The 13,709-nt window shown below is 40.4% G+C and overlaps 1 long non-coding RNA gene across 2 annotated transcripts in view; it reads right to left on the bottom strand.

Moving 5' to 3' along the window:
* The window catches only part of LOC105734663 (uncharacterized), a 407,309-nt gene that overhangs the window by 72,702 nt on the left and 320,898 nt on the right, over nt 1-13,709 (bottom strand). For both annotated transcript variants that reach the window (XR_001111584.2, XR_010338193.1), the window contains one exon: nt 2,329-2,406. This is a non-coding gene — a long non-coding RNA (uncharacterized LOC105734663). The remainder of the gene's footprint in view (nt 1-2,328; nt 2,407-13,709) is intronic.

The following is a 13,709-nucleotide window of genomic DNA, read 5'->3' as shown; positions in this document are numbered from 1 at the left end:
GCATAATGACAAACACCAAGAGAACAATCATGACAGGGCTAGACTGAGCATTTTGTGCTAAAAAATGTGCTTTCTAAACTCTGGGGCCTGGGGGATTTGTGAGGGGAGATTGAGGACTTCACTGCCTCTCTCTTACAGATGAAAAGGCAGCTGCTTGTGGAATTTATGTGTTGGTGGTTTGACAGACATGAAGGTGGAAATACCTGTGATCGAGTAAGCAAATGAGAGGCTGACTTCTCCTAAAAGAGATGGGAATTGCACTCTCTAAGGAATGCAGTGTGACGTGGGAGTGCCTGAACTAGAAGGTTCTAATGGGATTCTCTTCTTCAACAACTTTTTTTAAACCCCGAGGCTCTGTCATACGAGGCTATATTCTGCTGACTGAGTGTGTTGATGAGGTGGTTAACAAGTGTTGTTAGTTCTTAGCAGGCAGGAGTTTTCCATTGTTTCAGCACTTAATCACGTTTTAGTTTCTCTCCAGGATGTTTGGATTCTTGGTTGTGCTGTGTTTTGCTTTGTTTCTGATAGTTTATGTGGTAAATGGATGGAGTGATTTTTGAAAATGACCTCACGGGCTTCCAGTTTCCCCATTACATTGGGGAGTTTGTCAAGAAGAGAAGCCCTTAGCTCTATCAAATAAGTGGCTATGGTCATTTTTAATGGTCTTCACTGCAAATAGTCACCCTTAATCTTTTCACCCCAGACTGGATGGAGTGAGCCATATGTTTGCAAGGTACTTCTTTCTTTGAACCTGGATTTTCTCGTACTTGGAAATATGGTATCTTTGGACAAATGCTGTAGTAAGTAGCAGAGCCAATGGGCACATTGTCACCCTTCGGAGCACCAGTTTTCTCTGAGGGGCTCCAAGGACAGGTGGGTTATCTTCCAAATGCTTTTTGCATTCAGGTGGCCACATTCCCCCTAACTTTTACATTTTTGCTTTATTTATTTATGTTTTGAAGTAGTGCTAAATTTACACGGCATGAAATGGAAAAGGTGCAAGAGTATTTAGCGACAAGTCTTCCTCTTATTCCTGTCCCTCAGCCTACCTGTCCTCTCCTTCAGAGGTAACCAATGTTACTGTTTTTTTTCTCTGAATCCTTCCAAAGATATTCCATACTTATACAAGCAACTATGTACACAGGATAGTTTTACTCCTTTACAAACCCACATGGTAGCAGACCATACATAACTGGACCCCTTGCTTGATTAACTTATGTGTTTCAGAGCTTTTTCCATCATCAATCCATATACACATATCTTATTCTTTTTTTATAGTTGCACAGTATTTTGTGGCATGGATTTATCATAGTATATTCAACCAATTATGAGGTCATCTGTAACTTAGAAATATGTGCATAGAAGACATTGCTGCAAGGGGCAGCATCACTGCACAGATTGCTCTTATCTTGTTCCAGCAAGTTATATGGTATTTGTGCCTCTTCCCAGGGGCACTAAGTTTGGTGCTAAACCTCCCCATAACTTGAAACCTGCACATACACACACTCACTCACCACCTTTCTGCCACCAGACCCCTGATGCCTGGGAACCATTTTTCTTTTCTCCAGTGAGAAGGCTAGATTTCTAATCTTGACCTATATGGTTTTATTAGTAGTACTACTTCTTTTTTTTTTTTTTTTTTTTTTTTTTAAGTAGAGATGGGGTTTCATCATGTTAATCAGTCTGGTCTTGAACTCCTGACCTCATGATTCGCCCACCTCGGCCTCCCAAAGTGCTGGGATTACAGGTGTGAGCCACCACACCCAGCAGTAATACTACTTTTATAGTTCTGGCATTATGCTCTGGGCATGGGAAAAATTTGTTCCAGCATTGCTAGGCCATTTAAGACTGTGACATGTCACTGGAATATCATGGCAAATAATTGCCATGTTACCCTATTCATTATCATACATGTATGTCATCAAGCAGCCCTACTATGCCCAGACATTACAGGTCACAGAGAAATCACTACAGCATCCTGGGTTGAGAATATAAATTTGTTTTAGGAGTTGGATAATTGTAACATCTTTTGTATTTAACAGTGGCTATTGGTTTATTTACATAGCTCAGCATATATATAGATACTGAGCCTCCCAGGGCAGGAACCATCATCTGTCTTACTCATCTTATTTCCTTTAATGCTTAACACAGTGCCTGGCATCTGATAAGCATTTACTATAGACTGAAAGATTTGAGTATTTGGGAGAAATATTAGAAAGATAAATCATTTTGACTTTTACATAAGGTCATAATATACATCAGGGTTTGATTAGAGAAGCAAAACTATAAGCACTTATGCAAAGGATTTATTACAGGAATTTGACTTACATAATCAAGGAAGCTTGATTTTTGTATGATGGTAGCTTCTGCACCTGGTGCTGGGCCTGACGTCAGCAGGACAGGTAACTGGGAAGGAAAGATGGACAAAATGTAAGGGAAAGTAGGGACAAACTAGAACCCATGAGGACAAGCCAGGATGTGTGCCAGTCTCAAACTTCTCTCAAGCCTCCAACTTCAATAATGCAGTGACACAAATGGGAATTCCATGCTCTTCCTCACAATGCTGAACATGGATTTGATGTAGGAGTCAGAGAAGTTAAAGGGAAGACAAACTTAAAGCTAGAGGAAAGACAGATCTGACTGTTGCCCCCAGAAGCTGCATAAAGTGGTCCAGGATTTGGAGAAGCTCTAGAAGATCTGGCAGGAACTGGAGGAGCTCTATGCCCAGCTGCTGCCCTACACCAACAGGGCGAGCCAGCAGATCAGTGACAATGTGTGGGAATTGCAACAACACTCTGTGCCCTGCACTGTCCTTCCAAATATAAAAAAGAATATGGACACTGCTTTACTTCCACTGTGTAAATCTTATCCAAAATGTCTCTTGTGACCTAAGTGAACTAAAAAGTATGACAGCAGGAAATTCTGGGAAACATAGTTCCAGGTTAGCTAAGTTGACACAGAGTAAATCCACTATCAACAGTGTTTTTCTTTTGATATCACCCCAAATCAGGTTATCTAAAAGGAAGCATTCACAGACTGTAAACTAACCTCCCAATTTAATCTTCACTATCTATAGAAAGGCAAAGAAGAATACTATATCTTTCTACTGCTCCCCAAAAATAGTATTTTTAGCCTCATGGGAAACCTACGGTTTTACTGGGAATATGACAAACATCTTCCCTGGAAGAATCTACTTTACAAAGGCAAAATTATTCACCTCCAGATATCATAGAGCTTAGTTCGAACAGGAAAAATAAGTATTGTTTTTCCAGTAGCTGTTTCTTCTGAGTTCAGTACATTTTTCCCAGCCCACTCAAAGTTAAAAAAAAATGTTGTGCATCCAAGTTCTTTTTTATTCTTCTTGAATTTACTTACACTTTATTCTTAAATTTGCTAAAAGCAGTAAAACATTCTGATAGTAGATCTCAGAGAATCTTTTAATGCTTTAAAAAGGAGATACTTTCAGCCTATTCCAAAGTTGCTCAGTTCTATTAAAACACTGTGGTAGGGTGCACAATTGGTACTAATTTTTCACTTATTTTTGTATTTCCACCTTTGTTGTGGGACTTGTGACTTTACAATTCCTCTGATTACAAGGACCAAGTATATTTCCTCACCAGTTGACATGGAGCTTGGGTGAGTGACTTGATTTGGCCCATAGCATATTGGTAGAAACAACAGTAGCCAGTTCTGAACCTAGGCCCTAAGGGGCCTTGTGTCTTTTGCCTGCCCTCTTATACTTCTGCCATCCCATAAGAAAGGCTTCTCCTGGGTAGTGCGACCCCTCCGCCTAACCCCCAGAAGAGGCAAACATAGAACAGAGCTGTTCCAAATGACCTGAAGATCTGTGAGAATAAATGTCTGTTGTTTAAAGCCAAATGATTTTGGGAGTGGTTTGTTATGCAGCATTTTTGTGGAAATACCTGCTTTAGTTATCTTTTGCTATATAACCACACCCTCACTAAAAAAAAAAAAAAAAAAAAAAACATTCTTAGTGGTTTACAGCAATAATCATTTACTTGCTCACAGATCTGGGATTTGGGCAGAGCTCAGCAGGGAAGGCTTCTCTCTCTTCCACATGGGACAGCTGGAAGGAATCTGGAAGACTCACTTCCAAGAAGGCTCACTGGTGACTGGCAAGTTGGTGCCAGCTTCCAGCTTGAGCTCACTGGGGGCCTCTCCACATGTACCTCTCCTTGGCTTTCCCACACATGGTGGCTGGGTTCCAAGAATGAGCATATTAAGAGACAGAAAGTAAAAGCTGCCAATTTCTTAAGGCTTTGACCCACAAACTGGCTCAGCCTCACTTCTGCCATATTTTATCAGTCAAGAATTCTAAGAGCCCATAGTCAAGGGCAGAGGATACAGAACTTGCTTTTTGAGGAGTGTCAAAGAATTTGGGGGCCATGTTCTAAGACTGCTACAATATTTAACCAATATAGGCACCTTCAAGCCTAAACCCTTCTATCAGAAAGGGAAAATAAATCTCTGGAGGTAAGAAACAAAAAGGAAGGAGTAAGAAACACAGAAAAGGCATGTGAGAAATATCACCCATTTCAAACTCATCTTCTTAGATGTTTCCCAGTTTCTACTCTAGGAACAAAGCAAAAGAAGAGACCAATATTTGTGTGGCCCACTTGGCAATTAGAAACATTTTTTAAAAACTTTCAACTTGAGGACTTGGAGTAGGAAGTTGACAAAATAAAATCTGGGTCACTGTGATGTCATGGATAGAAAAATCATTTTATTCAGGTGACTTGGCTCTGCCCCTATTCTGTACTACCTTCCTATGACCTCTGGCATTGGCATGTTATTTAACCTCTCTGGGTCTCAGGTCTTTCATCTGTAAATGAAGTGAACAGGGTGGTATTTGAGATTTGTTCCTGTTCTGACACTCTGTGAATCATTGTCATTTTCTTTATGACTCTGACATCTAAATGATGGCCTGGACTCTCTATATTTAACTCTCCAGAATCTATTTTTTGCTGCATGCCCTTGATAATGAATGGGATTCCTTAGTAAAACCAAACCTTAAGATCTCAGCAATAATGAGCTTCAGAATGATGATTGCCACGCTGAGTGGGACAGCCACACATGCACTTCTCCTTGTAATTAGAATGAAATAAAAACACCATTTCTTCCTCCATTTGGTAATGGAAAGGAAGACTAATATTTTCAAAGGGAAGTTTACCAAAAGCTAAGAAAACAAACAGAAATAATTGCCCCAAAATAAGTAGTATAAAATATTCATTTCTAAAATACAGGAAATAAAGAAATAAGGAGTTTTTCTGTGCTGAAATCTCCTTATGCTAGATAGCTATCTCCTGTCCCTGTGGTGCTGTGCATTAGAAATGATAAAACCTGGGTTCAAATCTCAGCTCTACTGTTTAAAACTTTTACCTGGGCTAAGTTGCCTAACCATATTGAACCTTAATTTCTTCACCTCTAAAATGAGAATAATCATATCTATTGCCAAAGTTGTTGATAGGATTAAATTAGATAATATAGGCAAAATAACAGGCTCATAGAAGGTTGACTTAGCTTGGAGTCTCTGAAAAGCAGACCCCAAAACAAGGATTCCAGTGTACATGGTTTTTGAGGAGGTTCAGGGAACATATCCAGGGAAGCAGGGAAGTAAGGGAAGAAAAGGCAGCCAATAAGGGGCATGAATATTAAGACTGCTGCCAGAGTGACTGAAGCTTAATCCCCTGGGAAAACTCTAAGAACTGGTACAAAATACATGCTTCAGATAACTCCACTCAGGAATATACAAGGCTTGGGTATTCTGTTAGTCATTGAATGAGGGCTACTTTTGACATTGAGAATTCCCCAGTGCTTCTTGTGGGAGAGTACCAGTGGTCCTCTGGAAAAATTCCTCAGGCATGAAAACAAGAATACTGGCAGGTAGAAGTTGTTCACAGCATATTAATATGTAAGGTCTCAGAAGCATGGACAGTGCATGGATATTATTTGTTGCAAAGGTACTCACCAAATACTCATTCCTAATAGAGACTGGTGGTGCTAGGCCTGACTTCCTTTTCTGCAGACTCTTAACTGTGCTTTCTAATCAGAGAGACATTCCTGTTTCACTACTTAAAAGACAACAGTGACTAATATCAATTCATTGCACTTGGGTAAAGAAGCTGCCATCATAGACCCCTTTCCTCTCTGCCCTGCTACCCCAATCTCAAGGGCATAAGCCATACACAACTGAACTTCCATCTGAAGACTGACACCTGTAACTCTGCACAGAGCACCACAAGGGAGAGTCCTGATGAATGTTATTAACTTGGCCCAGTAGTTCCATTTTCAGTGCTAAGGACTATGAATCTACCATGTTTCTCCTACTGTCCACCTTAGAACCCAAATGCAAATCTCTCTAGACCCTCATTCTCATCTGTACTCCTTTATAAATACTGTCTTGTGCTTCCTCTCCTGCACTAGTTGCAAGTTCTCCTTCCAAACCATTTATCTGTGCCCTTTGGAGGTGACCAGTAGCCTCTAAATTGTCACCAGATACTTTCTTTACCTCCTTGCTTTACAAGAAACTTCATTTTTCTTGCCCTATAATTGGGAACATTGCAGAACACCATTTCTGAATATTTTTATCAGAATCCTCTAAGCCTGAGCTGCATTATTGAACTTATTATGAGACCCTGCAGACTGATGCCACTATACATTCTTGGTCATCAGTGTTAAAATATCAAATAGACTCTTAGCTCAGCTCTCCTGGCTTGCTGGATTTTCCTGGTTTGTGGCAATTAGTTCCTATATTATCCATTCTCCTCATATTCTTGACCTTCCTTGTTCTCAGCAAATGATTTTATTTTCTACCTCACAAATAAATTAGAGGCCGTTGGTCAAGACTTCCATATATGTCCTGTCATCAAATCAGCCCTTATCCTTTCCTTTTTCCCTGATGTTGTATGGCAGGAGGCTAATCCCCTTGTACCTCTGTTGTCTGGATCCATCCCTTCTTTTCAAGAATCTTGCTGTCTTAACTTGGCCCTCTATCTCCAACTTTGAAGCTCCCCATTACCAATTAGCATTTTAGCATGCCCAAACCCAATTCATGCAAATAAGACTAAGTAAATATAAAAACAAACAAACAAACAAAAAACCTCACTTAATCCTACTGTCTAGCAAAAAAATTGGACTTCTCAAAGAGAGGTCTGGCCTTCATCCCTGACTCTTGAGAGGTAACCTTTAAACCCTTGGAATTTCTGGAATTACAGGAGTGTCTTTGTTGTTCAAGGCAGGCCCCTAGGAGCATTTGATATTTACTCAAAATTCTGAACACACTGGGCTGGGGCTGTGTCCCCAGAGCTGGGCATAGCCCATGCTGCAGATCTCATAGGTTGGAGTCAGGTGCCTGAGGTTTTCCCAGTCTGGTGTTGCACACTGGTGGCTCTGCAGTTTGAAGGTCCCTGGGGCAGCCCATGACTCCACTAAGCATTTCCCTAGTGGGGGATCTCTGTAGTGGCCCCAGTTCCACAGTTCTGCTGGTCATTACCCTAGTGGGGGCTTTATCAACACCACTTCCACTATGATAGCTCTCAGTCCAGGCCTCTGATGGCTCTCTGAGGCATCCTGTGAAATCTTGGTGGGGGAAGCCACACCTCCACAGCTTATGCACTCTGTGCACCTGAAGAATAAGTACCGTGTGGACACTGCCAAGACTCACCACTTGCACCCTTTACAGAGTGCCCTACCTGGGCCAAACTGAGCCCACCTGAGCCACAGCTATGTGGCCAAGAAGTGCTACATCGGAGTTCAGGGATCACAGATTTGAGGCAGCCCTGGGCACCAAGCCCCAAGGTCCTGCAGGTGCCCTGGGCACCTCTCTCAAAGCTATTCTGCCCTTAAGATCCTGGAATTCTAGGCCTGTGATTGGCATGATGGCAGTCTTGAAGCTGTTTGGAATTCCTCTGGGATCTCACCCGTTGTCTTAACGAATAGCACCTGGCTTCCTTCTATTCATACTAATCTCCCCATAAGGCAATCTCTTGGCTGCATGCTTGATTTTCTCTCCTAAATATCTTTTTTTATTCTTTATATTACTAGGCTGAGAATTTCCCAAATACTTACATTCTGCTTCCCTTTCGATTATAAATTCCATCTTTAAATTGTCTCTCTCGTCTTGAATTTTACTAAAAGCAGTTAAGAAAAGTCATGCAGCACCCTGAGCACTTTGTTGCTTAGAGATTTCTTCCACCAAATAGCCTACTTGATTGCTCTTAAATTCTGCCTTCCACAAAGTTATAGTACATGGACACAGCTCAGCCAAGTTCTTTGCCACTTTACAACAAGGATGAACTTTCCTCCTGTTTCCAAACCTTGTTTCTCATTTCTGTCTGAGACCTCATCACTGTCCGTATTTCTACCAACATACTGTTCATGGACACTAAAGTAATCTCTAAAAACACTGAGGCTTTTTCTAGTGCTCTCCTCTTCTTCTTAGCTCTCACCAGAATCACCCTTAATGATCCATTCACAGCAATACACACTTTTTCCAGCATTCACTTCAAAACTGTTCCATCCTCTACCCATTAGTCAGTTCCAAAGATTCTTCTGCATTTTTAGGTATTTTTAATAGCAACACCCCACTCATCTGGTACCAATTTGTCTTAGTCCATTTGTAAGGCTATAATTCTGTGGTACAGAATACCATAAACTGGGCAATTTATAAAGAACATGAATTTATTTCTCACAGTTCTGGAGACCGAAAAGTCTAAAATCAAGGCACTGGCTGATTCAGTTATCTGGTGAGGGCTACTCTCTGCTTCCAAGAATGGGTCTCGTTGCTGCATCCTCTGAAGGGTAGAGATGCTGTGTCCTCACATGGCAGAAGATGGAAGCACAAGCAAACCAAATGCTGTGTGAAACTTCTTTCATAAGGGCCTTAATCCTATTCATGAGGGAGAAGCCCTTATGGCATAATCACCTCTTAATACCAACACATTGACAAAACCTGATTTTTGGAGGAAATACATTTAAATTATAGCAGTTGTGTCAGAAATCTTGGGCACACTTGGAAGTCTGAAGGACTGTATCCTCAGTGTCACAGTCTGAACTTAGGATACCCACATTTCTCTCCCAGCTACTACTGATATGTCTTTCCTCTTCATGGCTAAAACTTTCGAGACATCTACACAACCCTTCTTCATTTCCTTTCCTATTCATTCCTAAACCCACTGAAATTGAGTATCTGCCCATACTACTTCAGTGATACACCCCATAGCTAACCAATACTCACCTTGTCACTAAATCCAATGAACAGTGACATTCTTACCTGATTTGTTGAATCACTCTTATATTTTTGTTTCTGTGATACCACATCTTCTGATTTCCTTCCTACCTCTAGTCACTACTTCTCAGCTTTCTTTATAAGTACCTCTTCCTTACTCTGCCCATATATTTTCATCTTTCCCAGTGACTCTGGGTGATTTCATGCATATGCCCAATTCTATACCTTAGCCTTACACTTTCTCCTTAGCTTCACTCAAATATCAATATGACTACTTGAATTTAAGTAAGACTACAAGTTCCATGAGTCTTGGAATTTGTCCACTGCTATATTCCCAGGACATAGCCCAGTGCCTGGCATAGTAGGTGCTCAGTAAATATTTATTGAGTGAATGAATAAATGAATTAATATATTATGTTTCATAGGCATCTAAAGCTCAATGTGTCCATAAATGAACTTGTTAATATACCTCTAAACCTACTCCTCCCCTGGAGTTTCTTGTCTCAGTAAATGGTGCCACCACCTTCTCAGTTGCCCAAGCTAGAAAACTTGAGAGTTATTCTTGACTTCTTTCTCTCCCTCTCCTCTACATCCTATCCATCATCAAGACTTGTCAATTCTTACTTCCTAAAAAAAATCTCTCAATTCCATCTATTTCTTTCCATTTCATAGGCAATGCATTAGTCCAGTCACTATTATCCATTACAAGGGCTACTCTATCAGCTTCCACATTGTTCTCCCTGCCTTATCCCTTGCCTCTCTACCCATTATTCACAGTACACCAAAAGTGATGCTTCCAAATACAAAGCTGACCATGTCACACACAAACCGTTACAAACTTTCTTCTACCCTTGAAATGAAGCTCAAACTCATAATGTGGCTTACAAGACCTACCCTGATCTGGTCTCAACTACCACTTTGTCCTCATTTTTAATCCTTTCTTCTGCCTGCCCCTCTCAGTTTATGTCCTAGTCCTACTGAATTTTCATTTTAGTTACTCAAACCCATCATACTCTCTCCACCTCTCACTCCAGGTCTTTGAATATATATTTTTCTCTTTCTCTCTGGAACACTCTGCACCCTTTAGGAATGAACAACTTTATCATCCTGATTCCACTAACAAACTTACTTCCACATCCAAGTTTCCCTCTTCCCATCTAGTTATAGGCAGAGTCTCCCCTTTTCTATATAAAGTCAACATCTCTACATCTAATCTTGACTGGACTTTCTTCTATTTACTCCAATATCTTGCTCCATCAATTATCTCTTCTATCCTATACCTTCAAGTTCTCCCTCTTTGGTGGTCCTTTTTCTCCTGCTTATAAAGAATCTTGAGTTCCTCCAAATTAAAAAAAAGTTCTGTTGACCCTAGATTATCTCTCCAACAACTGTATTAATTCTCTCTGTTCTTTTTTTTTTGAGCCAAGTTTCTTTTTTTTTAATAGTAAGAATAGCTTGTATATTTATGAACATGGAAAGTGGGCATTTGTTTTTTATTACAACTCATATTAACCAGTAATGAAAACGGCAAGGTACTAGGGCAAGAGTAGACACCAGTAAGTTTCTTAAGAGATTACTATAGTACACTTATACTCAGTGTCTATATTTCCTTACCTTCAACTCAATGCTCCTTCGCTACTTCTCTGAAATGACTTATGCATAATCCACCAGTGACATCCATGTTGCCAAATCAAATAGACATTTCTTTATTGTGCCCCTGGAATCTTTCTTTTGCAGTTAACCTGTTGAGCTTTGATTTCTGGAAACTTTTATTATCTTGACTTTTATGCAGTTGTTTTCTATCAGCCCCCACATTCAATTAATTATCAACTTCTGCCAAATTGACATTCAACATAATTTTTGAGCCTTTCCTTTCCCTCCATGCTTCTATACTGCCACTGCCCTGATTTAAGCTTTTACTATTTCTCAGTTGGATATTACAAAAGTCTCCTAACAGGTCTCCTTGCTCCTAGTCTTGCTTCATTAAAAAGTATTTATTTTTCCACCACAATCAGAAAAGTTATCTATCAGCTGAGTACGGTGGATCATACCTGTAATCCCAGCACTTTGGGAGGCTAAGTGTGTGCATCACTTGTGGTCAGGAGTTTGTGACCAGTCTCGCCGACATGGTGAAACCCTGTCTCTACTAAAAATATAAAAACTAGCCGAGCATGGTGGCTTGTGCCTGTAATCCCAGTTACTTGGGATGCTGAGGCAGGAGAATCACTTGAACCCAGAAGGCAGAGGTTGCAATGAGCCGAGATTGCACCATTGCACTCAATCCTGGGCAACAGAGTGAGACTCCATTTCAAAAAAAAAAAGAAAAAAAGAAAGAAAAAAAGAGAGAGAGAGAGAAATATGTTATCTATCATGACATCTGACTTCATCACTCATTTTCTTTAAATCCTCAAATATCTCTTCATTGCCTATATAATAAAGTTCAGACTTCTTAGTGTGGCATATAAAGTTACCTATGACCTAGCCTCTGCCTATCCTATAAGTGTCTAGCATACTTTATTTCATACTTTATCCTTAAATAAAACTAAGTAGCTTGTAGACACATACACACAATACATACAATGTATGCTCTTCACCAATACTTTGATAATGCTGATTCCCCTGTCTACAATATTTTCCCCATCTTTCTTTGCTTAAGGGTCTCTCCTCTGAGATCCCATAACACCCTAGAAATGCCCCAGATATTATCATTTACCATTATATTGAAATTCCCTATTTAGATAACTTTCTCACCACTAGACTATAAGCTCTTTAAAAACAGGGATTTCATTCTCAGCAGCTAGTACAGTGACTGAAGTGAACTAAGGCTCCAACTTCATAAGGAAGTCATTATTGAATAGCCAGTTCTCTGAAAGCCATTTAGTCATTTCTAACCAGTGACTCTTGTAGTTGGGAGGAACCTTTTAGGTCATTCAGCTTTCCCTCATAGCCAAGATAACTCCCAATTAAATGTGGTAGAGCATTCCAATCAACAGCTCTTATTTCAATACATATGGTGCCTTCCAATGATAGTAGAAATTGACATCATGACTTTCTTAGGAAGCAATTTAGTGACATGTATGAATATTTACATGTGTTTATATTTTTATTGTATTTTTACATTTTTATTCCTTAAATGTTCATGTTTTTATTCTTAGTAATGCCTCTCTCAGAAATATCTTGTCAGAAAATTATCCAAAAATATGGGGAAAATTATTACATAGTAATGGTCATCAGAAAAATATATAATAGAGAAAATTAAAAATAGGCAACAGTAGGGGAGTTATTAAGTAAATTATGATGCATTCATGAAATAGAAATTGGAAGGTGGAGCAAGATGGCAAAATAGAAGGCTCTACCAAGTGTCCCCCATGCAAGAACACCAAATTTAACAACTATCTACATTAAAAAATACCTTCATAAGAACCAAAAATCAGTTGAGCACTCATAGTACTTAGATTTAACTTTATATCACTGAAAGAGGCACTGAAGAGGATAAAAAAGACAGTCGTGAATCACCAATTTCACCTATCCCCCATCCCTTGGCAGTAGCTGTGTGACATGGAGAAAGAATCTTTGTGCTTGGGAGAGGCAGAGGGCAGTAATTGTGAGACTTTGCATTGAATTCAGTACTGCCCTGTCACAACTAAAAATGAAACCATGCTAAACTCAGATGATGCCTGCCTATGGAGGAAGCATATAGACTAGCCCAAGCTAGAGTGGAATCACACATCCCAGCAGTCAGAACTTGAGTTCCAGCAAGACTTGCCACCATCAGACAGTGTTCTTAAATGTGAAAGGCAGTCTAGGTCACAGACTGCAACTCCTAGGTGAGAGTGGACTTGAGGGGCACATAGCCTGCTGAGACACCAGCTGGGGAGGATAAGGGAGTGCTTATACCACCCCTCCCCAACCCCAGGCTGCATAGCTTGTGGCTCAAAAACAAACCCCTTCCTTCCACTTGATAAGAGGAGAGAGAAGAGAGGATTTTGTCTTGTATCTTGAATGCTAGCTCAGCCACAGTAGAATAGGACATTAGTAAGAGTCGTGAGGCCCCCATTCCAGGTCCCAGCTCCTGGACAATATTCCCAGACATAACCTGGGCCAGAAGGAAACCTACTACTTTGAAGGGAAGGACCCAGTCATGGCAGGACCAATTATCTGCTGACTAAAGAGATGTTTGGCCCTGAATAACCACCAGTGATACCCAGGTAGTATGCCATGAGCTTGGGTGAGACTGAGATGTACTGAGTTCAGGTGAGACCCAGCATATTTCCAGGTGTGGTAGCTATGGTGAGATACTCCTTCTGCATGAGAAAAGCAGAGGGAAAAGTAAAGGGGACTTTTCTTATATCTTAGGTACCAGCTTGACTACAGTGAGGTAGAGCACTGAGCAAGAGCTTGAGGTTCCCAATTCTAGGCCTTGGCCCCTGAAATGAATTTCTGTACCTGCCCTGGGCCAAAG

Source organism: Aotus nancymaae, unplaced genomic scaffold (genome assembly GCF_030222135.1).
Source record: "Aotus nancymaae isolate 86718 unplaced genomic scaffold, 86718_ANA_hifiasm-v0.15.2.pri h1tg000058l, whole genome shotgun sequence".
Lineage (NCBI taxonomy): Eukaryota > Metazoa > Chordata > Mammalia > Primates > Aotidae > Aotus > Aotus nancymaae.
Note: the sequence above shows the minus strand (reverse complement) of the source record. Positions and strands in the feature narration are given on the sequence as shown.